Source organism: Crinia signifera, chromosome 12 (genome assembly GCF_055691185.1).
Source record: "Crinia signifera chromosome 12, ASM5569118v1, whole genome shotgun sequence".
In the NCBI taxonomy this organism is placed as follows: Eukaryota; Metazoa; Chordata; class Amphibia; order Anura; family Myobatrachidae; genus Crinia; species Crinia signifera.
The window spans coordinates 65,958,011-65,981,835 of record NC_139228.1 but is presented as its reverse complement, the minus strand read 5'-3'; the positions used below and the strand labels follow the sequence as shown (position 1 = coordinate 65,981,835).

The 23,825-nt window shown below is 40.0% G+C and overlaps 1 long non-coding RNA gene across 11 annotated transcripts in view; it reads left to right on the top strand.

Moving 5' to 3' along the window:
* Positions 1-1,364: 1,364 nt before the first annotated feature.
* LOC146049418 (uncharacterized) overlaps positions 1,365-23,825 on the top strand; it is a 146,794-nt gene continuing 124,333 nt past the window's right edge. For 5 of the 11 annotated variants that reach the window (XR_014466119.1, XR_014466122.1, XR_014466117.1 and 2 more), the window contains exons 1-2: positions 1,456-1,730; positions 18,531-18,632. This is a non-coding gene — a long non-coding RNA (uncharacterized LOC146049418). Of the gene's footprint in view, positions 1,731-5,418; positions 5,597-9,998; positions 10,068-18,530; positions 21,400-23,825 lie in introns of those variants that run through there. The other 6 variants (XR_014466125.1, XR_014466118.1, XR_014466127.1 and 3 more) reach the window with 4 other exon arrangements.

Below are 23,825 nucleotides of genomic sequence, written 5' to 3'. Positions count from 1 at the left end.
TACAAAAAGAAATGAAGAAAGAGGTGAGAAATGAAATGTGTCAATCTTTAGACCAGTTCCACCATAAGTAGGTTGACCATATGTTGTCCTATTGACTGTTGACTTACCTGGGATAGCAAGTTGCCTCTTAAAACTGATACATGTTCCCGTTCCCAACAATGGAAAGCAAACAGTGCACACTCTATGGCTTTAGTCCAATGACATCCCAGGCTGATCTTTCGTGTAGGAGCTCCGCTTGGCTGACAAACACCTCTGGATCTCCGCCTAGTCAGTGGTTTTTCCACCATGGATAGCGCATTAGGCCAAGGATTAATCAGGGACCAGTAAGTGGCTCTCCTACCAGTAAGTTCCTCTCACTCAGGGGGTTATTGTAGTTCATTCTTTCTGACAAAATCCTTCTTACATGGACAAAACCATGTGCACTGCGGGTGGGGCAGATGTAACTTGTGCAGAGAGAATTAGATTTGGGTGGGGTTTTTCTTCAAACTGAGATCTATATTGCAGTGTAAAATAAAGCAGTCAGTATTTTCCCTGCACAGAAACAAAATAACTCACCCAAATCTAATTCTATCTGCACATGTTACATCTGCCCCCCTGCAGTGCACATGGTTTTGTCCATCTAAGAAAGATTTTGTCAGAAAGAATGAACTAGAATAAACCCCTCAAGGAGGAAGCAAGCTGTTTTGATTTACTAAATTTTTTGGTCACTTGATGCTGATTCAAATTGGATTTGGTAAATTTTTGAAAAACAGATGACGTTCCGAATTGGATAATGCATCCCCCCTATCCCTAATATATCTATCACAAAGTAGGAGAATTAAACATTTCTCTGTGCAGGATAAACACTGGCTGATTTTGCATGTAGCCCACAGATGTTAGACAGCTTTATTTTTACACTGCAATTTAGATTTCAGTTTGAACACCCCTCACCCAAATCTAGAGGCCCATATATCTACAGGCTGAAAACCCCCATCCCATGACCCACCAATACACCAATAGACCTGATCCCACAACCCTATCCCATGACCTGTCTGATGCGCCAATGATACGGGCAGCAATGATCGGTAATCTGTATGGGGATCGGGAGATATTTTGCATGTTAAAAAGTTCAGATTCCGGTATCCCCGCTGAGAACAGGTAATTGGGATTTTTATGCACATTTAATATCCCCAAACTCTCAACACAACGGTCAGGGGATTGACAAAATACATTGCAGGTGTATGGGCTCCTTTACAGTGGCGTAACTCCCGGAGGCAATGGAGACATTGGCCGCCGGGCGTTAGCCACTAGGGGGGGCACTGAGGACTCAGGAGCCGGCACCAGGAGCCTGTGACTTCTGCAGTAAGAGGTAACGCACCTGCTGCTGCAGTTGTCACAGGAAAGAAGGAGCCAGCACCACAGCTATGGGGGCATGATCCGACGCAGGAGTCAGATCAAAGTGAGTGCCGACATAACTGCTGCAGCAGCCGGGTCATGTGTGCAGGGTAGGGATGAAACTGAAAGTAACTACAGTTCCTAGCAGCCCTTGCTGCAGGAAGCTCAGGGCTGCTGGGAGCTTTAATTTACTTTAGTTTCACTTCAGTTCTCCAGCAGCCAGACGAATAGGGGGCTAATAATGTCAACTGCTCACCCTTCCCAGACTCCCAAAAGTTTTTATGAATCACCCTGCAGGCTTTGAGGAGCAGTCCGAAAAGGGGGCGGGGCTAAACGGCAGGCCCTCCAGCATCATGGTGAGTGTGAAAGGAATGTGCTCTGTATATATTTATCTTTGTACATTACTATTATACTGTATGTGTGCATGGGTGTGACTGTATATGTATGTATATAGGTGTTTGACTATGTATATTTGTGAGTGAACATGTGCATAGGTGTATGTGTGACTGTGTATGTATGTATGTATGTGTATATATATATATATATATATATATTATATATATGTGTGTGTGTTTGTGTGTGATGTTATGTGTGTATATTGTACACACAACGTTGCAGACAGGCTGACGTGGACTGGGCGACAGTAATTGGTGATGGGGGGGGGACAGAAATCGTAGTTTCAGCTACTACATTCTGGGTTGGAGGTGCTGTCTGTAGATTTGGGGGTCACTTATGCTATGTAAGTGTAGTTGGGGGGCACTACCATCTTTGCCGCCTCCGGGCACCTGATATGAACTTACGCCACTGCTCCTTTACGCTCGGCACGTTACATCTGCCCCACCTGCGGTGCAGCATTGTTCTACCAAGTTCCATAAGCACCAAGCCAGCACATGCAGAATGAAAAGTAATTTATTTAATCACGAAAATAAACAGTTTGGTCAGTTCCGAAAGAACTTAATAACAACAAAACCGTTCCCCAGTTGCGCTATGGCTTTCTAACACACGTTTCATAACATTTAATTCTGTAACCCTATAACTTTGCTAAATTGTTAAACTTGTTTCCCAACAATTTTTTTAACTTAAAGTGCCCTTGTTAAATTTGTACGTTGACACATTTGTATTATGTTTCTGTTCTTCTGAGTATTCCATTGTGTGTCTGATTGATTTTTACTACTGATATTTTAAGTGAATCACCCCAAAAAAAAAAAAAACACAACGACACACCAGAATATTATTTTCATGGCTGATTAATTTCCAAATGAATGTTTCTGTGTTTGTTGTTCACATTATGTAGAGATTTTAAAATGAGTATCATTTAACGAAAAGGGCAAAACTTTAGCGCCCTCGGATACAAAGGTAGATTAACAATGTAACTGTCAACAAAGTGGCAAGATCAGTCTTAAGGAAGACTTGAAACCGCTAAGTGGAATTTGCATAAAATACTGTAGTCGCTGTGTTATTATTCGCTATTCTTCCAGTGACAGACGTGTCAAGGTCTCAAAGCCGTACAGAACAATTATGCTATTGTATCCCTCCTTGCATTTAAGGGGTGTGTCTACGGTGAAAAAGTGCTATTAAAGCAATGAACACTCTTTACACGCAATGCAAGGGGGCTCTTTACCTCGTCATTTTACAAAGAATGCCTGGGCTTTGAGTGTCTTAAAGTACATTAATTCAGCTCTTAGTTTGCGCTTTAGGAAACAACTGCTAATAATTAATAGCTGTAACAATTTTTACATTTGCATCGCTTATAAATGTAATTTTTTGGGTAAATCTACTATAGTCCAATGCAGTTGGCCATATGCATATATATATATATATATATATATATATATATATATATATATATATATATATATATATGTGTGTGTGTGTGTGTGTGTGTGTGTGTGTGTGTGTGTGTGTGTGTGATGTGCTTGTGTTTTAAACCCATTAGAAACAGCTGGAACAAAAAATGTTGTTTTTGTTAAGCTGCAGAAATCATTGAACAATTATAGACCAAAACGGGAACTAATCAGTGAATCCATTACTTGAGCGACCCAGCTTAAGTTAACATGGCTGCACATTAAAACAATGAATTGATGGGTAATGTATCATTACAGCTGGATGTTCTCAGAAGCTGCTGATCCAGAGGTAATTTTTTATTACACCTGCTGGTTTTTCAAACGTTTGATTTGATGAGGCGTTAATGTTTTGACTTTTCATAGTAAAAAATCTAACTGGAAGACATGAAATGAAAGAAATGTGCATTGGATGAAGGGGAGAGAGACCAATAAAGGACACAAGGTGGTAGAAGAATTGGATAACGTGAGAGTGGGCGAAATTGTAGAGCATATGGGATGGGAAAGATAAAATGGGCAGATTTTTTTTTTTCTAAATACAAACTAAAAATTTGTATTTATTTTTTTTACTTTTAAAGGAGTAGAAAAAAATATACATTGAATGCCACTTATTATTATTAATATTTTTTATTAATATTATTATTATTAAATTGTATTTATTATTATTACTGTTATTATTAATAATAAGTGTTATTTCATTTTTATCATTATTATTATTCATATTAGTATTATTATTAATAATGAAAATATTCAGTTTTATCAATATCAAGTCCACATTATTTGGAATATAAAGTGTATTTTTAGTATTTTTTTACTTTTACATCTAGTTTTACATCAATTTTTTTTTAAATGAGCCATTCAGACCCATAAACAGCTACGAAGGGCAATCTTAAAAAAAAAAAAAATCAGTTGAAAACAATGAATTTAAACTGCAAAAGCTACATCAGACCAAACAAATAGCAACACATAAAAAAAACAGTATTATGAAAATTTTAAATAAACAATACTCAAGATACATTTAAATCCCCAATACCCACTAGGTGATATATTGGTTTCTGAGCGATATTGTTCACAATATCCTGTAGTGTGGACACTCAATATCATTAACAATGCGTGTCTCCAAGTGTCGCTATCAATGAGTTATATCTACTGAACATGCAGGTCAATTTTACACTATAGCCAAATGACTCACATGCTAAGCAGGTCCCGGTGACGTCACCGCACTATGGTTAACCGCATCGGCCACAGACGCATTGTGTATTGTGTTATGGGGCTTTATTGTTATAAAAATTACAGATAATATTTAGAATTACATAGAATATTTAAATTAAAAATTGGTCCCGCTCAGCTATATTGCTACATTTACTGGTGTAATGTGACATTTAAAAAAAAAAATTATAGTTGACAGTGAGGTCGTATGAATGCATCCTTTTGAGAATACATTAATCATACATCAATCTTTAGATTGTAAGCTCTCACGAGCAGGGCCCTCTCTCCTCGTGTGCTTTTCTAAGAATACGGTATATCTCTGCCACTGATAAAATAGCGTAAATGTCCACTACTGCAACTGTCTTTTATTTACCACTATTTTCTTGTTTTCTTTGCTCATCTATGTATTGTCAGGCGCTGCGGAACCCTTGTGGCGCCATATAAATAAATGATAATAATAATAATAATAATAATAATAATAATAATAATAATAAAAAAATGCGCCAGGAAACAATATGCAGGTTCCCTTCTTATGAACGGGTCCATTTGCAGTAATATACTCTAGCAAGTTGGAGTCTTCCATAAGTCTGTCTAATAAATTTCTTTACTACATTGTTTTTTTAAGACATTTTAGGTCATAAACATAACGAAGACAAACTCATGAGAACTAGTTTTACAATTTTCAATTTTGAAAATCACTTGGGTCAATGACATTAGATGCCCTGTGATCTTTGAAATCAAAGCTGTATTCACAGCAGTAAAGTGAATTTCAAAGACTCTGCGATGCATTATGCGTATATTATGTGTGAGATTGCATGCTATATTCTGCCTGTGAGCAGGCATCCCTGTACTTATACATATCTAGCGTACACTAATCTGATCTCACTGCTATCTCAGTGAATGCCTTTGTTGTACAGTTGCATGCTGGAGTGTTCAACTTCATTGTAGGCGGATATGAGAATTTATTTTTATATACTTTTTCTGTTTTATCTAGGTTTGAAGACCTGGTCCCCTGGCCTTCTTGGCCCCTAGCCATCATTGGTGTAATGTCCACTTGGCTGACTCTTTCATAGGACTTACTATCTTATTACATATAACAGCAATTTCATAAGACATCGTTTTACCAGAACAGTGAGCATTATTGCAATTATAAGAAACATTAAGGTTAAAAGGTAATTATGACATTAGATTTTAGGAAAGACATCAATGTTCTCCTGATATTTCTGATATTCACATCATGTCACTGCCCCTGTCACATGCAGCCCTGTACTCGCTGACACATCACTCATCTCCCGATATACTCTGTGCTGCGGAGGACCCTGCTCCTCCCACTATATAAATCTCAGTCTGTGGCTTCCTGCTACCTCCATTCCCCACCTCACATCATGTCACTGAACCCTGTCACATACAGGCCTGTCCTCACTGACACATTACTCATCTCCTGATATACTCTGTGATGTGGAGGACCCTGTTCCCCCCACTATATAACAAACAGTTTGTGGATTCCAATTGCCTCCATTCCCCACCTCACATTATGTCACTGCCCCTGTCACATGCAGTCCTGTCCTCACTGATACATCCCTCATCTCCTGATATACTCTGTGCTGCTGGGGATCCTGAACCTCCCACTATACCTCCCACTCATCACTCATCTGTGCTGCTGGGGGCACCTGCTCCTCCCACTATATAACTCTCAGTCTGTGGCTTCCTGCTGCCTCCATTCCCCAACTCACATCATGTCACTGCCCCTATCACATGCAGCCCTGTCCTCACTGACACATCATTCATCTCCTGATATACTCTGTGCTGCTGGAGACTCTGCTCCTATCACTATATAACTCTCAGCCTGTGGCTTCCGGCTGCCTCCATTCCCCTCCTCGCAGTATGGCCCTGCACCCTGTCACACGTAGTCCTGTACTCACTGAGTAGGTCACTCACTCATCATCACCTCATCAGCCTCGTCTAAAGTTAATAGAATCCGAAGATTGCTCTAAGAAATGGGATAGTTTAACTTTAAACCTTTTAGGATGGGGGACTGGTTTGATGTCTGATCACGTGACTCAGCCTGCCTATGGTGTAGCAGAGGGTGTGTCTGTGTTGGACTTTTTCTAAAGGGTTAAGCTGTGGGATAAGCCTCTTTGTTCCAGTCTTACCCACCTTCTGTCCCTTGTAGTTTTCCTGGTTTGGTGTTTGATCTTTGGCTGTACCACCCAAACGGACGGCAGCGACATCACCCAAACGGGTGTGTGTAGTAGTCAAGATGGATGGCGCGTGGATAACCTTTGCAGAGTTATAGTTGAGTTGTGCAGTTGTAAATATGTCTCTATTATAATTACTATTATTCTGTTGTTAAGTGATTTGCATACATGACACACCTAATATTATAGAAGATATATCTACTTACTTTACAACCTGGGGTATATGGGCCAGGTCAAAATGTCCAAGGCTCCAAGTTTGAGGGGGCACCAACCCGGTCCTCTGACGTTGAGTATGTGCATGTAAAACAAGTTGCTTAAACTGTAAAGGGGTATCGTATTAGCCCAGATCTTCCCCAAAAAACTTTCTGATGTTCATTACTTGGCCATCCAATTACTGACCCTTTCTTTCGGGCGAAAAGAGTCCCATTTTTGAGTGTAATTGCAGATCCTCAGGCTGCTTATTGCCCGAGGCACTCTAAGCATAATTTCCAATAAGTGCCGGCATCGGGGGTTCTGGAAGCCAACATTGGGGCTAATAGGATAGCCCTGACGAACCTATTAACTGCAGCAAATTACCGCTGCAAATATAAGAAAAATCTATATCCACAATGAGTGTAGAAGACATGATCCCTTCCTGCTTGACTAAAAATAGGCAAAAGGATCGAAAAAAATAGGGAATAAAAATAATAAGAAAATGATTTTCCTGCAATATTCTCTGATAATTGAAACCGAAAATCTCTCTATACCCAACACTCCTGCATTCAACTTTTTTCTATATAATCATTCTACAGTGTGAGACGCTTTAAAGGTATACCGCCGATGTAATTATACCAGCCTTCATACAGAAATTAATCAACCAAATAACTGGTTAATGTAATGTTTACTGACTTAATCAGAAAATGAGACTTAATTATACATGCATATATCTAATGTGGGCATTAATTATACATGTGCCCTGTATATATTTATGTAATTTAGAACACAGCTGTCTACAAACTTGATTTTAATCTAATACCTTATAGTTTGGTTGTTAACACATAATACATTTCACGGTGCCATGCTGCCTAGCGCAGTACAACCTGGGGTGTTTAAACTTTTAAGGCATCACCACAAGTTTTATATTTTAACAATCATAATTAATTTGCATGTTATTCGATTTGATATTTATATAATTAACTAGTTAAAAGACCATCAAAATTATGGCTTCTGCCATGTACTTCCACTTTTGAGCTGTGACAGTTTTACTTTCACTTTGAGCTGTGACAGTTTTTAGCCCACCAACGCTCCACCCCAGTCCCTATCTGTTCCTACCTCCAGTCTCTGTCTTCACAGCTCCCTTTCTCCAATAAATAGGTCCACAATCAATAGCTCAACCACTATTGGTTGACAGGCTTTTGCTCAACAAATGAAAAAGGTCAACATACCTAAGGTCAACAAGGTCACATACAATAGGTTGACATGGGAAAGTTGGACTAGAAAAGGTCGACATGAGGTTTATAAAATAAAATCCAAAACAGGTGTTTTTTCATTCTTTAAGATCCAAATGGGATAGCAAGAGAACAGACTAGAGGGAGAATATAATAGTGTGCCAAGGGTAACGAGGCTCTGTGCCCGAAAGCATGGCGGCAACTCGATGCATGTGAGGGGGCGCGGTACACATATATGTGTCCATGTCTAAGTATGTTGACATAGACACCAATAAAACCTTGGAAAAACTCTTGTCGACTTTTCCCATGCCAACCTTTTCAATTTGTTGACCTATGGCCTGTTGACCAATAATGGTTGACCTAACGACTGTCGAGCTACAGTATTTATAGTTGACTCTTTGACCCATACCAATCTCTCCATATCCAGCAAGCTTGAAACAGATCAGTGTCCCTGCTAAAATTTCAGTTATGACATCTTTTATCACACAAAGGAGTAATTTGGTCCATTGAGTGGCATCTAGTGGTCACTGGTGGTACTTCCCCCCATTGAGGTAAGGAGAAGTTAGCCTTTTATATATATATATATATATATATATATATATATATATATATATATATATATATATATATATATATATATATATATATAGATGTATGAGCAGGCTCTTACAGGGAATATAACAACATTGCACATAACAATACAGTATATTTCTCACCTATATTGTGGCTATGCTCTATGTTGGTGCACCTAACTAGAGTTGGACGTGGTGTCATGTCTGGGCATAACATTGGAGTGGTCTCAGTGTACACAAAGTAGTGGATATTTGATTCTAATTATTGGTCTTGGCACCTCATATACAGTAAATCTGCATTTGAGAAATGCAGATTACTCGAATTCTGCTGAATTTTAAGATTTTGCAAAGGAAAATGAGCATCAAGATTTTCCACCTGGAGATAAGCCTAATCTATCACAAGTAAAAATGGGCATAAAACGGACAAATGAGCTCAGATAATCTTACATTGCAGAGAAGCAATGCTAGTGCAAGTGTTACTAAAGTAAAGTAATAGGGATGGTATTGGTACAATAACCCTGCAGTCACCATCCCAACAGTATCAATTCCAATATCTGCATCACGACGTTCAAAATGATGAAAGATCCCGGTGAGTCTTTTATCCCCTACCATAATCCTATCCCACAACTCTAGTGGTCCAAATCTAACCCTCCCACCCTGCATTCTAAACCTAACCATCCCCTCCAGAAGCCTTAGCCTCAGGGCCAGAAACAGAAATCTTGGGGCCCTGTACACTGCGGTGTACCCGATGGTTACCCAGTGGTGGTTACATCCGTGCACCTGCACGCTTTACAGACTTTAAGCGCAGGGCGGCCGCAGGCGGCGTGGCACACACACAGTAGATGGCTGGGCTGTGGGGGTCACTGACAGGCAAGCTAGTACAGGTGGCGGCCGGGCTGGGCACAGAAGCTCTTGGGCCCTTTAGATTGCCGGAGCCCATCACACTTGTCCCCTTGACCCCCCCCCCCTGTTGCCTCCCCCTATCACTGCAGTCTAACCCTAACCTCCCCCACAACTTAACTATTCCCCTAGTGTCTATCACTAACCACCCTAACCACACAGCCTAACCTAAACCTCTCTCTGCAGACTATCCCTCCCCACAGCCTAACCCTAAACCTTCTCCACAGCCTAACCCTAACCTTCCGCCACATCCATACCCTAATCCTCCCCCTAGGGTCTTACCCTAAGTGCCCAATCTCACAGCCTTGCCCTAACAGTGTTTGTGTTTACATTATTTTCAGTGGTGTTGGTGGCTTTTCTGCACCATGCACTTTTTTAGTCATTGACCCCACTCTGTGACATTACGTGGTCTTCCGCTTCATGGCTGAGTTGCTGTTGTTTCTTAATGCTTCCACTTTCCAATAATATTTCTTACAGTTGACTGTGGAATAACCAGCAGGGATGAAATTCATCAAAGATGGCATTCTGTCACAGAACCACGCAAAGGTGACCTCCTATTATAGTACCATGCAAGGGTGGCATCATATCACAGTACCAAACTTGAAGTCACATGTTTCAAAATGGAGACAGCCTGGCTAGGTGCTTGTTTTTATACAACTATGGCAATGGGTCTGGTGGAAACACCTGAATTCAATAATTAACAGGTCGGGCCGAATACTTTTGTACATATAATTGTACATATACAGATGTGTCCACATACAAAAGGTCAACATGGGGTTTTTCACAATTTTTTTTGAGCCGACATGTGCCGACAGACGGTGTTTCATACCCTACCATCCACTAGGGCATGGTGGGAGAATAAAATATTATGCCGAGCTGTGCTCGCCATGTGCGGGGACGCAGTGACACGTTTGAGTGTCCATGTCGAATGTGTACCTTTTGACTTCCGACCTAACCCATGCAGACCTACAGTCATGTTGACCTTCCTGCATGTAGACCTTAATGCATGTCGACCTAAATGCATGTCGACCTAAATGCTGTCTACCCAGTGATACATACCCGTTGTAACAAATTGAGAAAAAAGCCAAGATGTATGTGGACCAGTGTTTATAGCGCACAATAAAAAGATATTATAACAAATAGGGCCCGCTAAGGTGTTTGCTTTCATCTTATACACTGTACTGTAGAATAATTATTAGTTGCTATGAATTACCATTTCATCTGCAGCGTTTCGTTCTCTCACCTCGATTTCATATTAAGTCATAGTACATAGCAACTGTGTATTATGCATGAGTTCTCAGGATCCAATGGAATTATAATAAAAACAACAATTTGTATTGTATTCATCGAACCTGCATTAATTATGGGCATGCTTGACAAACAGCACAATGCCGGGTTCAAAAGTAATGTATGACTAAAATATATTATAAAAAAACCAACTTGGTAATCCTTTAATAATAGACGTAATAGCAGACGCTTGTGTATAAAGTGATGTTGTCACTTTGTCCTTGGTTGTACACCACATTCGTCCTTAATTGTAACCTAAGAACCAACACGCCGGTTGCGCTCAAGGTCAGAAAAGTCGCCTGTACACGGAGCGTTCTATTCAGTTTACTGCTACTTAAACAAACTAACAAACAAGGCCAAAAGAAAGAGGCATTGACAGAAAGAATATGGGTTCTTGTCCGTGTCCTCTGATTAAAACGCTGCAAACCGACATTTGTCCTTGTCTGGGACTCCTATTGTTGAAAAGAAACATTTTTACCTATTTAAATATAATATTTTATTTTTTTTCTCTTATTGTTCTTTAAATGTTAAGCAAAATATAGGAGTTATTCAGCCAGAGGAAAAAATAAATCCTGAATATTTCCAATGGAAATTTTAGCTGTTGGAACTCATTTCTTTTGATTGCGCCTGGTGGTGGGAGAGGTAAAGTTTGGGGCATTTCTGGGGGGGGGGGGGGGGGGGGATGTAGGCTGTTGCAGAATTGATTCTCATAAAGTACATGTCTCGCTGATATATTATATGTATATTTTTTATGATAACATACTGTGTTTGATATTTTATATGTTTTGTTTAATGATTAAATACTATATATGAAAAATATATTCCCCCAAACTAATAGTAAGAGGTTATACTAACTATCGTTGTAAAAGGTCTGAGTTTATAATCTGACTTAAGAACGCTGCCAAGTTCCAACAATAACAAGCTAAATATATTGAACGCATAATGCGGATGTGAACTGCCGATATGGAACGCATTATGGTTACTGAAATGACCTACTATAAAGTCCATACATACGCTGCTAAGCTGCAGTAAATACCAAGCCAGCTATATGGAACGCAAAATGCGGATACGAATGACATGTGTGGAACGCATAGAGGGACAAGGTAACAACCCAGCGTGATGTCAGTTCCGGCCATATGAAAGCGCGGAAATGCGCAATGATAACGAGGCTTGGATACAATGACACGGCGCATGCGCAGCCGGAAGCGGGCGCTATAAAACTCAGCAAAGACACTGAGAATCTTACACACCTCCTGAGGAAGCCGCTGAGATTCGTTTAGGCGGAGAAACGCGTAGAGGAGAGCGGGGACTTTGTTTGGCAGCCAGTATACAGATCCGGTGGAAAAACCTTTGATATGACCAAATCATCTGGAAAAGTACCAATGGTCGGAGTGTGACACCGAGGTCTAGGAGCCACTTGCCCTATCCAACAGCTGCAAAACTATAAGTATGCTTACGAACCCCATAAAATACCTTGTGCACATAGGTAGGACTGGACTGAGCTATAATTAATATACTAACCTGCATACAGTGATCACAGAAGTAATTAACCTCTTACTCCAATCCGTGCATGCATGCAATTAACCATTTGCCTACTAAAATCATTAATATGGGGATGTTCTTGTATATTTTGCTGTAGGAATTATTTTGCTGCTAAAATTGTTTATATATGGTATTCAACCATTATAAAGTGTTAGTATTTATAAATTCTTTTAAATAAATAAGTGTATTTTGATTGTGCACAGCGCTGCCTCCATTGTTTCTTTTTTCTTGTCTGTCCATACGTAAGGGGTTTGGTATTCCCCTTAATTGAGACAGCTGCAGTGCATAATCTCACAATCTGCGCTCAGAAACCCTTCTGTTTTTTCTATTAAATCTCACCCCATATGTCTGACTAACCAGGCTTTAAGGTCAGGATGATTAATCTGCAGGTATATGTTTATTTTGCTCTATAGAAAAGGGTATGCTTATGACCAAGCCTGTCACTGTGTTATTGGAGTGTCACAGTGCTGCACAGTACTTAGCCCAAGAGAGATTGATACATTATCATAGTGATTGTTGTTTTTAGTATCTCACTTTCATTCTGTTATCTTTAATAAAACCTACACTGGTTTGGAATCAACATGTGGACTAACCTCCTTACTTACATCCGCTATGCAACTAACAACTTGAACACACCTATGGCAGTTGGTATGGCTCCCTTTTTTGAATAGGGGACTGTGATCCACCTCTTGAGCCACCACTGATCCCCTCTATGCAATTAAAAAATGTATGCCATTCTGCTAGTGTGACAGCACTTTATCTTACAAGGACCACACATCCCATCAGCTATTGTAAGGTAGTAGGTAATGCCATCTTAGTAATCATAGCCATAAAAGTAGGATTTAAAGGTCCTCCAAACCATTAACCTTCATCATCGAATTACATATGTTATACAGTATGTTTGACTGAATGTGAAAAGACACATTTTCACACTGGATCATCATGTGTATTAATTGTAGAGGATGTTTGAATTCTTTGAGTCATAATATAGTTTAGAAGCCGCAGTATGCTTAAGAAACAAAAATTAGACTTAAAGGATGACTAACGATTTCTCAGGAATAGAACAAATATAATTATTGTATTGTTATACTGAGCTGCTTTTCATGTACTGTAGGTAAATACAGTGTACAGTACAGACTTATAGTGTGTATAGGCAGTTAGATTTGGCTTCCGATGTTCCCGATATAGTGAACATCGGAAGCCATATCGCATGCAAGTCGCATGCTTTTTTTGGGCTTGCAAGCCCAATGCACTGCCGATGCACGCTCCCGTGTGAGCGCAAATCGGCAGCCAGATAGAGAGGGCAGGCAAGACAATATAGTGCAGATCTGCACTATATAGTGTAAATTGTGCCGATGCGATCTGTTCCCAACATTTAAAAAAAAAAAAAAAAAAAAGAACTCTACAGACTTTGTGGTCTATTCAATTAGAGTCGAGTCTATTCAATTAGACTCTGATCCATTCCGACATGCATTTGTCGGAATGAATCCGACAAGCCCTATTCAATCAGAGGCCAAATGACTGTCGAATTTGGTTGTTCCTGGTGTCCCGTCCTGCTGCTGCTGTCAGCAGCTTCCCGTGTTTGAAATCACAAGGAGCTGCTAGAGGGAGCTATCACCTGCCGGTCGGGGAGCGCTGCTGGAAGAGAGGAGCCTGGCTGTGAAGCCGCCCATCTGAGGGGAAAGTGCCAGGACCGGGTGAGCAGCAGCAGTGGGAGAATGGTGCCGAGTGAGCAGCAGCAGCAGCAGTAACATGGCCGCTGCTGCTGCTCACTCGGCCCTATTCTCCCCACCTCATCTCCGCAAAGTCGGAATCAGATTGTTGGAAACGGGCCAAAACCTGTCAAATTTATATATAGATCCATGACTCAACCGATTCACTTTTTAAAAGTGAATAGTACAGTAGCTTGAATCATGGATCCAACTATAAACTTTGTAAACTGCCGTTTTCCGACAAATGGCAGTTTCCGACTCTAATTGAATAGACCCCTTTGTTTGTACCCAAAATACTGTAAAGAACATTAATTTGCTGAGAACACTGTGAAAGTACAAAAAGTAACCATTTGAAACCTTTTATAAACCTTCAGTACATTCTTTATGGTCTTGATCTCCCTTTCCCCACTTTTTCATGCACAGGTTGTGGGTCCTTCAAATCGTTATTTCTATTGACATTTTTACATTTATTGGGCGTTCATGAAACCACAATGTACTGTATGCTATTTTGTGTTATGCAGGTTTACTTTTGCAAACTCACATCTAATTGAATTGACCACCTTATGTCTTGAACAGAAACAGGAGCAGGGTGCAATGGTTCTTTATACCGAGAAATTAGCTGCCAAAACCAACATTCATTAGATGAATAACCCTCAACTATGATTTTCTAATTACAGAAAAATATAACGATATGCATGAAAAAACATAAATCAACGCGCTTACCGAATATCATTGACATTCATTTAAAAATTGTATTATTGAAAACCACAGGGTGTCCACATAAACTATATTACTTCAAATTAATTGAAAGAGAGGCTACACTGCATTCAATTATATATATATATATATATATATATATATATATATATATATATATATATATATATATATAGTAGACCTTGAGGACAGCACTCCGTTAGGTGCAATAAGAGGGTGCCTTCCGACCTAGAGATCCCTTGAGGACATCCAGCATACAAATGTTCCACCGGCGGCACTCCCAAATAATGGACACACGATCAAAAAGCTTAGCTTTGCAACGTTTCGATGTCTCTTTATTCACATCGTCATCAGGCAGATACGTATCTGCCTGATGACGATGTGAATAAAGAGACATCGAAACGTTGCAAAGCTAAGCTTTTTGATCGTGTGTCCATTATTTGGGAGTGCCGCCGGTGGAACATTTATATATATATATATATATATATATCTGTTACAAAACCCCTATAATGGTTGTAAAGGATTTAATACATAGGGGACTCTTACTCCCCTTTAAGAATAAACATTTATATCTATATCTTCCCTCTTCCCCCTCAGTTTATACAGTATGGTCATTAGGGTAACAACAAATTGCATGGGGCGCTCAAATTTTACACTAGATCAAAAATGTATTAAGTACACAAATATTAAAGTGCGTGAGTACACAATAAAATACACAACATAAATATGAAAAAAAAAAAAAAATAATAAATAAAATAATAAAGAATTATTGGTCATATGGATGCCGGGCGGGGTCCCGACAGTCGGGATCCCAACAGACATTCACCCGACGTCGGGATCCCGAGTGTCAAAACACCGACAGCCGGGTTCCCGATGGCCGTTGACTATTTTCCCTCGTTGGGGTCCACGACCCCCATAGAGGGAAAATAGAATAGGTGGCTCACGTAGCGAGCCACCATTCCCACAGCGTGGCGAGCACAGTGAGCCTGCAAGGGGCTTAGTTGCGCTCACTTCGCTGTCTGGGTCCAGCCAGTCGGGATAATGACTGTCGGGATCCCGACTGTCGGACCCCTATACCACACCCGGTTATTAGGGGCCAGATGCACCAAGCTTCAAAAGTGATAAAATGGAGAGTGATAAACAGCCAGCCAATCAGTTCCTACCTGCCATATTACAGACTGTGTTTGAAAAATGTCAGGGAGGAAGGGGAACAACGTTCCCCTTCTTACTACCAGGAGAGCACAGGAACTCTGTACCTTCCAAATGATGGGAATTCTGTCCCTTTTATAGATTATGTTCCCATGCACCCTTTTTCCATTGATCAAGTCCCTTTTTTGGATCTCATAACTTGTCCAATCCTCTATTCCATGTACAACCCCACTGGTGTCTCTGACATGCCGCATCTGCAGTGTGCAGTAATATTTAACACACTGCACCCTACAGAAAGTACATTTTCTTTTGTCAGTAAGCATACCTCCCAACAAGACCCTCTCCAGGAGAGACACAATGCTCTGTTCCTGTGCTTCACTTTTAATTTAGGATTATCATCACCTGTGTGGGACCGGTTAATTGGAAAGAAAGATGTTTTACCACAGGTGATGGTAATCATACATTATGAGGGAAGTCCAGGAACAGAGCATTGTGTCCCTCCTGGAGAGGGTCCTGTTGGGAGGTATGAGTAAGGCATGACAAGAAGGCACTGGCCATTCACATTAGTTCTGACCTACAGTTGTTCGAAACAAAGCAATTTTTTTTAGCACTTCATTTTATTATATTTTATTATGACAATTATACTTAGCATTACCTTCTTTTCTCTTCAAATTTACTTCTTTGCTTTTTACTAATGTACTGTTCAAGAGGAGAAATACATAGGGTTAAATGCTAATGTTGGCCATGTTGGCCTTTTGGAAGCTTCACTGCTGGTGTTACTTCATTTATTTTTCCAAGCCCCACTGGCCGGTTGTTTTGTCTTTTGCCTCAGGTCAGTGTATGACACAACCCTTTCCCGTTCCCCCCACATGATTGGTCAGATTCTCTAGAAATGCAGTTTAATACCAGTAATTTTGGGCCAACCGTGTGGCCAGCGGTTGGTTGGTCGTCATTCTGTCATGATGATGAACCTATTTTTAGGTAGAGGCCTGGAGCTGGAGGTCCATCTGCCCCATTGTTAATCTGACCTCACATATGTACCAGTAGCACTGGACACACCGGGGTGAATTTATTAAGATGGGGGTAAATTTATTAAGATGGTGGGATGTTGCCCATAGCAACCAATTAGATTCTACTTATTTATTTAGCACCTTCTAGAAGATAATAGATGGAATCCAACTGGTTGCTATGGCAACATCCCATCTTCAATAAAACTCCCATCTTAGTAAACTTACCCTCTAGTGTGTCTTGAGGACCGAGGTTGGGAATGCCTGAAATAAAGCAATGTTTGAATGCAGCAGGAAATCCGAAGATTTCACATTCCTCTATTAACATGTTCCCTAAGTCTTTCATTTAATTTAGTTGTGGATATTGTCCCCTGTCTGATGAGTATGGGCTTACATCCGCCTCTATGGAGCTTAATGAGTTGGTTTTCATCTTGGGGTGGTTTGTAATATGTTTTGCATGTATGTGAGGTGAGTATGTTTTGGCTTTAGCTCAGAAGCATGGGTCTGGCAAAACCACACTCAAATGTTTTGATCTTGATTCTGTATTTCTTTAAAATTGATTTTTTTTTGTTTTAAATAGCCTAAATCATGTAATTTGGTTCAACTTAAAATCTCAAAGCTTATCTCTATATGTAAGTATGGGAAACAGAAGTGCATGGAGACTGTAAACGTATGTTATGCTGGTACTCTCTGGAAGTGACATCATTCACACAGGTGGGAGGGGTCAGATTTCAGTCCAACTTTCATTAAATCTCAACATATTGAAATCATTTTTTATCAGCAATTGATTTTATTATATACAGATGGAGCCGGCGTCAGCTTTGCAAGGGCTGGCAATAGAATTGGCAGCCCTCGCCAGCCGCCAGGCCCTGCCACCCGTTGGAAGGGAGCTCAAATGCCCCATTTCAATGGATCTCCCCGTTGCCATCTGCCGCCTCCCTGTCACCATTCGCCGGTCCCCACCACCTCCCCGCACCCCCCCTAACTCTGCCCATCTCCCTGAAGCAGAAATGGCCAGGGTTTCCACCGACCAGCCACCGAGTGACTGGGAGGTGCGTGATTATGAGACGCTCGTGCGCCCCAGTCTAATAGAGTCCCTCTCAGCCAGCACTCACCAGCGGGGACATTCCGGTGGGCGCTGGGAATGAATGAGAGGGGCTCCATCTGTAGTTATACAGATAAATACATTTATATATACACATAGTTCAGCAACACATTTCTTTCTGCGGAGTCTGGAGAGAAAAAAACCTGGAGAAATTAGCAGCCACATGGACGCAGGGGTGCGAAATACCAACACATCAAAAAAGAAAAGCTATTTAAAAAAAAAGTTTTTCTACTCCTGGGAATTTACTTTTGCATTTGTACCAGATAATTAGTAAACTAACTCTTAATACTGTTGTTATGAAGTAATTCTTTTCACACCTTCCCTGACTTTGACACTTCTGAATGTAAAACTTTAGTTTGCTCTTTGTTCCATTGTTCTTTAATCTTATGCACTTTGCATTTAGTATCACTGAAATTTCGCACTTACTATGTCAATAACATCTGGCAAAATTGCCACCTATTAAGAATAAGTGTTCTTTTTTCTTCTCCAGTAAGAAATGATGGCGTATTACATTGGTTTCCCTCGAGAGGCTAAAGAGACAATTTTACAGCTGATAAATGCATTGCAGAAACTACCAAAAGCACAGGAGAAGGTTAGCAGAATCGGGAAACTTTTCCACTCTGGTATTTTTTGCTTTTTTCGTGTTTTGATTTTTTAAATATTTTTTTTATATTCTTTAAGATAAGTTGACAGTTAAGAGCATGAACTGTAAGAGTGCCGTTTTCTCACCCGCCGCCTTCAAAACATTATGTTAGGAAGTAAAACATGCCAAATCATATTGCCGAACCTTTTTGTGAAACTTTTATTCTTCCAAATTCAAGTGGAAAGGGTTGAACATCTGACATTTAAGCAGCAGAGTTGTTTAACGCACGGAATATACATTAGCCGATGTCTGCTCATCACTGACGCTCCCATAGCCAGCTGGTATCGGGATGGCTGATAGACAATGGGGAGTATTGAATGTGTGGCAAAAATTTTGACAGGCAGAATTATATCGTCAAATACGCATGCAAATTTTACATTTTATGATCCGTTTTCACCAGTGCAGATTGGACTGTTTTTTAAACCGAATCTGCGTTGGTGAAAACAGCCACTAAATTGTTGAATGTGCGGCTGTTTTTGCAGATACGCCACCATTTTTGCCAACAGATTGAATAGGTTGAATGTAAATTCGACTTATAATCAGGAAAAATCATTGTCAGGGCACTGACTAAATACCCCCCAATGTCTAGGTCAACACCAATAGGTCAACATGCACAAAGTAAATATTGCCAAAACACTGATGCAAGCAATAGGTCAAGCAAGAACATGCAAAGGTAGAAGTGAGTTTTTCGGTATTTTTAATTTTTTTTAATACTTTTCCATACTTTACCATCCACGCGGATTATAGGAAACAATAGTGTTCCGAGCGGCAGCGGAGTAAGGCACCTGGCCTGAAACAGGGTGTGCGAAATGAGCCATCCAGGGGGGTACGGTACACTAACTGTGGGTCCACTTGCTCAGGTGTCGACATTGTCATAAAAAATTATGAAAAAATAATGTCGAAGTTTTCATGTGTTGAGCTTTTCTATGGCGACCTTTTGCTTGTGTTTGACCTTTGGTCAATATCGACCTTGAGTATGTCTACCATTGCTGTGTACCCCGATATTTTCTGTGAGCTACACCACAACCTAGTCAGCAATGGAATGGTCATCTTAAATTTAATGATCCCTACAGGTGGCTTTGGCCGTTCTCACCTATTAAGAGAGATATCAGTGCTCAAGAACAGATATCTTCGGTGCGCGATCTAAGGTTTTATATGAGCAGAATGAAGGCTGACACGCAGCAGTGCCATATTTGAACAGAATCTGGGTGAAGTACCCCAATTGATCACTAGAGGCCACTCAACGGACCAAATTAATCCTTGGTGTGCTAAAAAGATGGCATAACAGAAAGTGAAAGCAATTTTTGTAGGGACACCAATCTGTTTCAAACTTGCTGGATATGGAGAGATGGAGCTCTGAAGACAGAGATTAGAGATAGGAGCAGATAGGGACTGTGGGCTAAAACTGTCACAGCTCAAAGTGAAAGTAAAACAATTCACAGCTCAAAGTGAATGTACATTGCAGAAGCTGTTATTATGATGGGCTTTTAACTAGCATTTTAACCCTTTGAGTACAAAATATCTACAAAATTTGCCAGCATCGCTCACATTTGTTATATAAATTCAAATAAAATGTTGTGTAATAAAGGATTATATTTCCTTTAAACACTGTATCTACACAAGCAAATCAGATAGGAATATCGTAAAAGGTTGTGCATATTCCTGCATTATATCATACCGGAACACATCTGCACAGGTGTTCTCCACATCAACCACACCCACTGCACCTGGATGCGCCTAGTGATTTGACCAGGTGGAGCTACTGCAAAGCCACCCTGGATAGTAGACCCTAATTTATTGAGAATTAAAATCATGCAACATCCATCTTTTCAGATGAAAGCCTCCAGCAAGTTTGTCTCGTTCCCAGAATTGAGCAGATCTCTGATTCAGCAGCCAAATGTTATAAGTGCATACCAGCCAAACAAATCACCACCGTTTTGCATAGGTTGAATCTGAGGGTGAAATTGCGCTTGTTTAAATGACTGGTCTGTACAGCGAGCCACTAAAATAAATCACCTAATAAAATATTCTAAAAACAACATGACTCTGACATTAGTAAACCGCAAGGGAGAGAATAATAGATTAAAATTAATAATGCATTAAATGCAAGCAAGACTGGCAAGAGGAAAGGTAAATTTTAACATGGAAAAAAAAAATAGTCACTTAGGTGTGTTCTAGATTTTGATATAACGGGAAAGCGTCTAAATTTGTCCAGCATCTAAAAGCATTCTCACCTCCTGATTTGCATGCGGCAACACAAATGGCACTTTTCAATACTTCAAGATTATTTAGCTGTGCATTAAGTTTTGCAAAAAAAAAAAAAAAAGAGAGAGAAAGAAGACGTTTGATTTAAAGGTAAAAGAGGTTACTTGAAAGCTATCTGCAGTCATTTTGGATAATACCGGTGTTGTTTAAATATTTGGTGGAGGAATTCTTGTTAAGAAGGCGACAGAAGCGCTGTCTGTCCTTCCAGTGAGAAACTGCCCCCCCCCCCCCCAAAATTTGATGGATTTACGCCCATACATTAGACAACGCAACTAATGATGTGAGAGGCTAATTTACATAGGTTTTCAAATTGTAGATGACTTAAATGTATCCATATGGAAGCAATAAATCAGTCAACCTCGGAGCAGGAACATATGACGACTTCAATTCTGACAGTTTATTGACATTTACTTAATGGCCGTCTTCAACGTAGATGGAGTCAGGAGGTTAATGCTACGGAATTTATATTCAGAATTGTCAAAGTTTCAGATTTTTTTTTTTAACAATAAATAAATAATATATGTATAATAAATACTTTCCTTATTTATATTATTTATAATCAAGTATAAGAAAATGCTAATAAATAAAAATAATAACAATTTTATTTCTCCAATAGGACTCAAGGGGCTTAACAGATAGAATGAATGTAATACAGTACAGAAATAGAAAAGCTTTTCAGAAACAATACTTAAGGCAATGAAGGAAATGCTTGAGTAAACAGGAAAGTCTTGAGTCTGTTTTTGAAGGATTCTGGAGTGGGGGCCTCTGGAACTGTGCGGGGAAGTGAGTTCCATAGAGTCAGAGCCGCATGGCTAAAAACTCGACCCCCAGATGAATTACGGGAGATCCTAGGTACTGCTAAAAGTCCTTCATCTACAGACCGCAGTAATCGGGTGGGACAGTATGGAATCAGGTGCTGCTTCAGGTGCCTTGGGCCTTGGTCATGTAGGGCTTAAGTTCATCTTAAATGCTTAATAGTTTTGAAATAACATTATTTAGAAGAAATTTAAATTACTACTACTACTATTATTATTATTATTATTATTATTACTATTATTAGTAGTAGTATTAATATAATTATTATATTATTAATATCAAAATTATTATTATCATCATCATCATCATCATCAGGTGGCCAAATAGTGTAAATTAATATTTGATAGGTAGAATTCAATTGTAATTAACATACCTAGGACTAATAATAATAATATTGATGGTGATGATGATGATTATTATTGTTATTATTATTACTACTTGTAGGCATGTTATTGACAAGTGTATTCTACCTATTCAATAAAAAGTTACACTATTTTCACACCTGATAGATAATAATAATAATAGAAATGTATTATAATTGTAATGCATTTATTGGAGTTGGCGAAATAAATGATTTGCTATAGTATATACATCATATCAAATAAATTCATAAATCACAATAAAATCAATCTATAAATTGCAGGGTGAATCAGGGGGGTGTGGCCGTGGACATATTTGGTGTCATAAGGGTCTGTTGCAAAATGCTGCGAGTGGCTACATCATTCAGAATACGGTGGACGATGATGATGCAATCCAGCCCAAATCCTGTTATTAGTTTCTCATACAGTACATCTTCACTAAGGATATAGGGGAAATATAGGAGGGTGGTCAACTTGAACCTTGTTTCAGGGGAAGTTCAGGAAAATCCAGGAGGCTCCCAGATATTCCTGTATGTATGTGGGCATTAGAGTCCATAGCCGCATTGCCAGACCATTACCTACTATGGAGACGCAACAATCGGCAGCTTGGCAGGTAAAAATCCACCACCTGCTGCTGTTCTGTGACAGCAACCACCTAGAGTCTGATAAAGATCACATGGGTACTATGGCAAGATGCCGATTTGTCCCTTATACGCATATTTAGTTAAAGAAAGAAAAAAATCTTATACTATAAAGCGGTGGTGGGCAAACTAGGGCCCGCGACCCGATCGGTGCTGCTGCGGACATGTTTTGCACACCACATGGGGGCAGCCAGCCAGGATTTCCTCAGTGCCACCACATAACTCGTCTCCTCACTGCCCTGACTCAATGACAGCAGTGCCGTTGGTGCCACACAGCGAGCGAGGGCTCAGCTGTCTCGGAGCGTGCTATGTAGATGCCGGAGACTCAGTGATTGGATGAAATACAGGCTGTGCAGGACTGCAGGAGGCAGGATCCCGGGCAACGTGCAGGAGGCGGGATCCGGGGCAGAATGTACAGTGTGGATGGAGGCTGCTTAGAGGAGAGACAGAGAGAGTCTCTGCTCTCCTCTTGTCTCTGTGCTATGGGCTGGCTGCTCCCTACAAAACAAGTAAGACAGCCTGTTTTTCTATAAATAGAATTTAAGCTCATACAGTGTGGCGTAATATGAATTTTGTGTGTGGCCCGCGAATATTTACTGGAATTGTTAAGTGGCCCCCCGGGCCAAAATAATTGTCCACCCCTGATATAAAGACATTAATATCATGTCTATTGTTCATTGTATTAAATACTCCCTTAACTCTAGAACCCTTGGCTACCTTCTAGTGGTAGCGCTACACTGTCCAATGGGCTGGATGATATTAATTTGGCTATGTATCAAAATTCATCGGCTGAAAAATCAAAAGCTGAAGATGTCCAGTTAGGGTTTTGATTCATCGAGCAGTTCAAAAGTGAAGTAGACAAGTGCAGAAGCTGCACAACCAATCATTTTTGACATAGCATTTATGAAAATTAGCCTATGAAATGATAGACTATGATTGGTTTCTAAGGGAAAAATTGCCTCTTTTCATTTTCAGAAGCTTTAGTAAATTCACGCCTAAGTTCCTATGTTTCTGTAACCCATTGAAGTCAATCAGCAAAAAGCTCTGATTGGTCAAGTTGA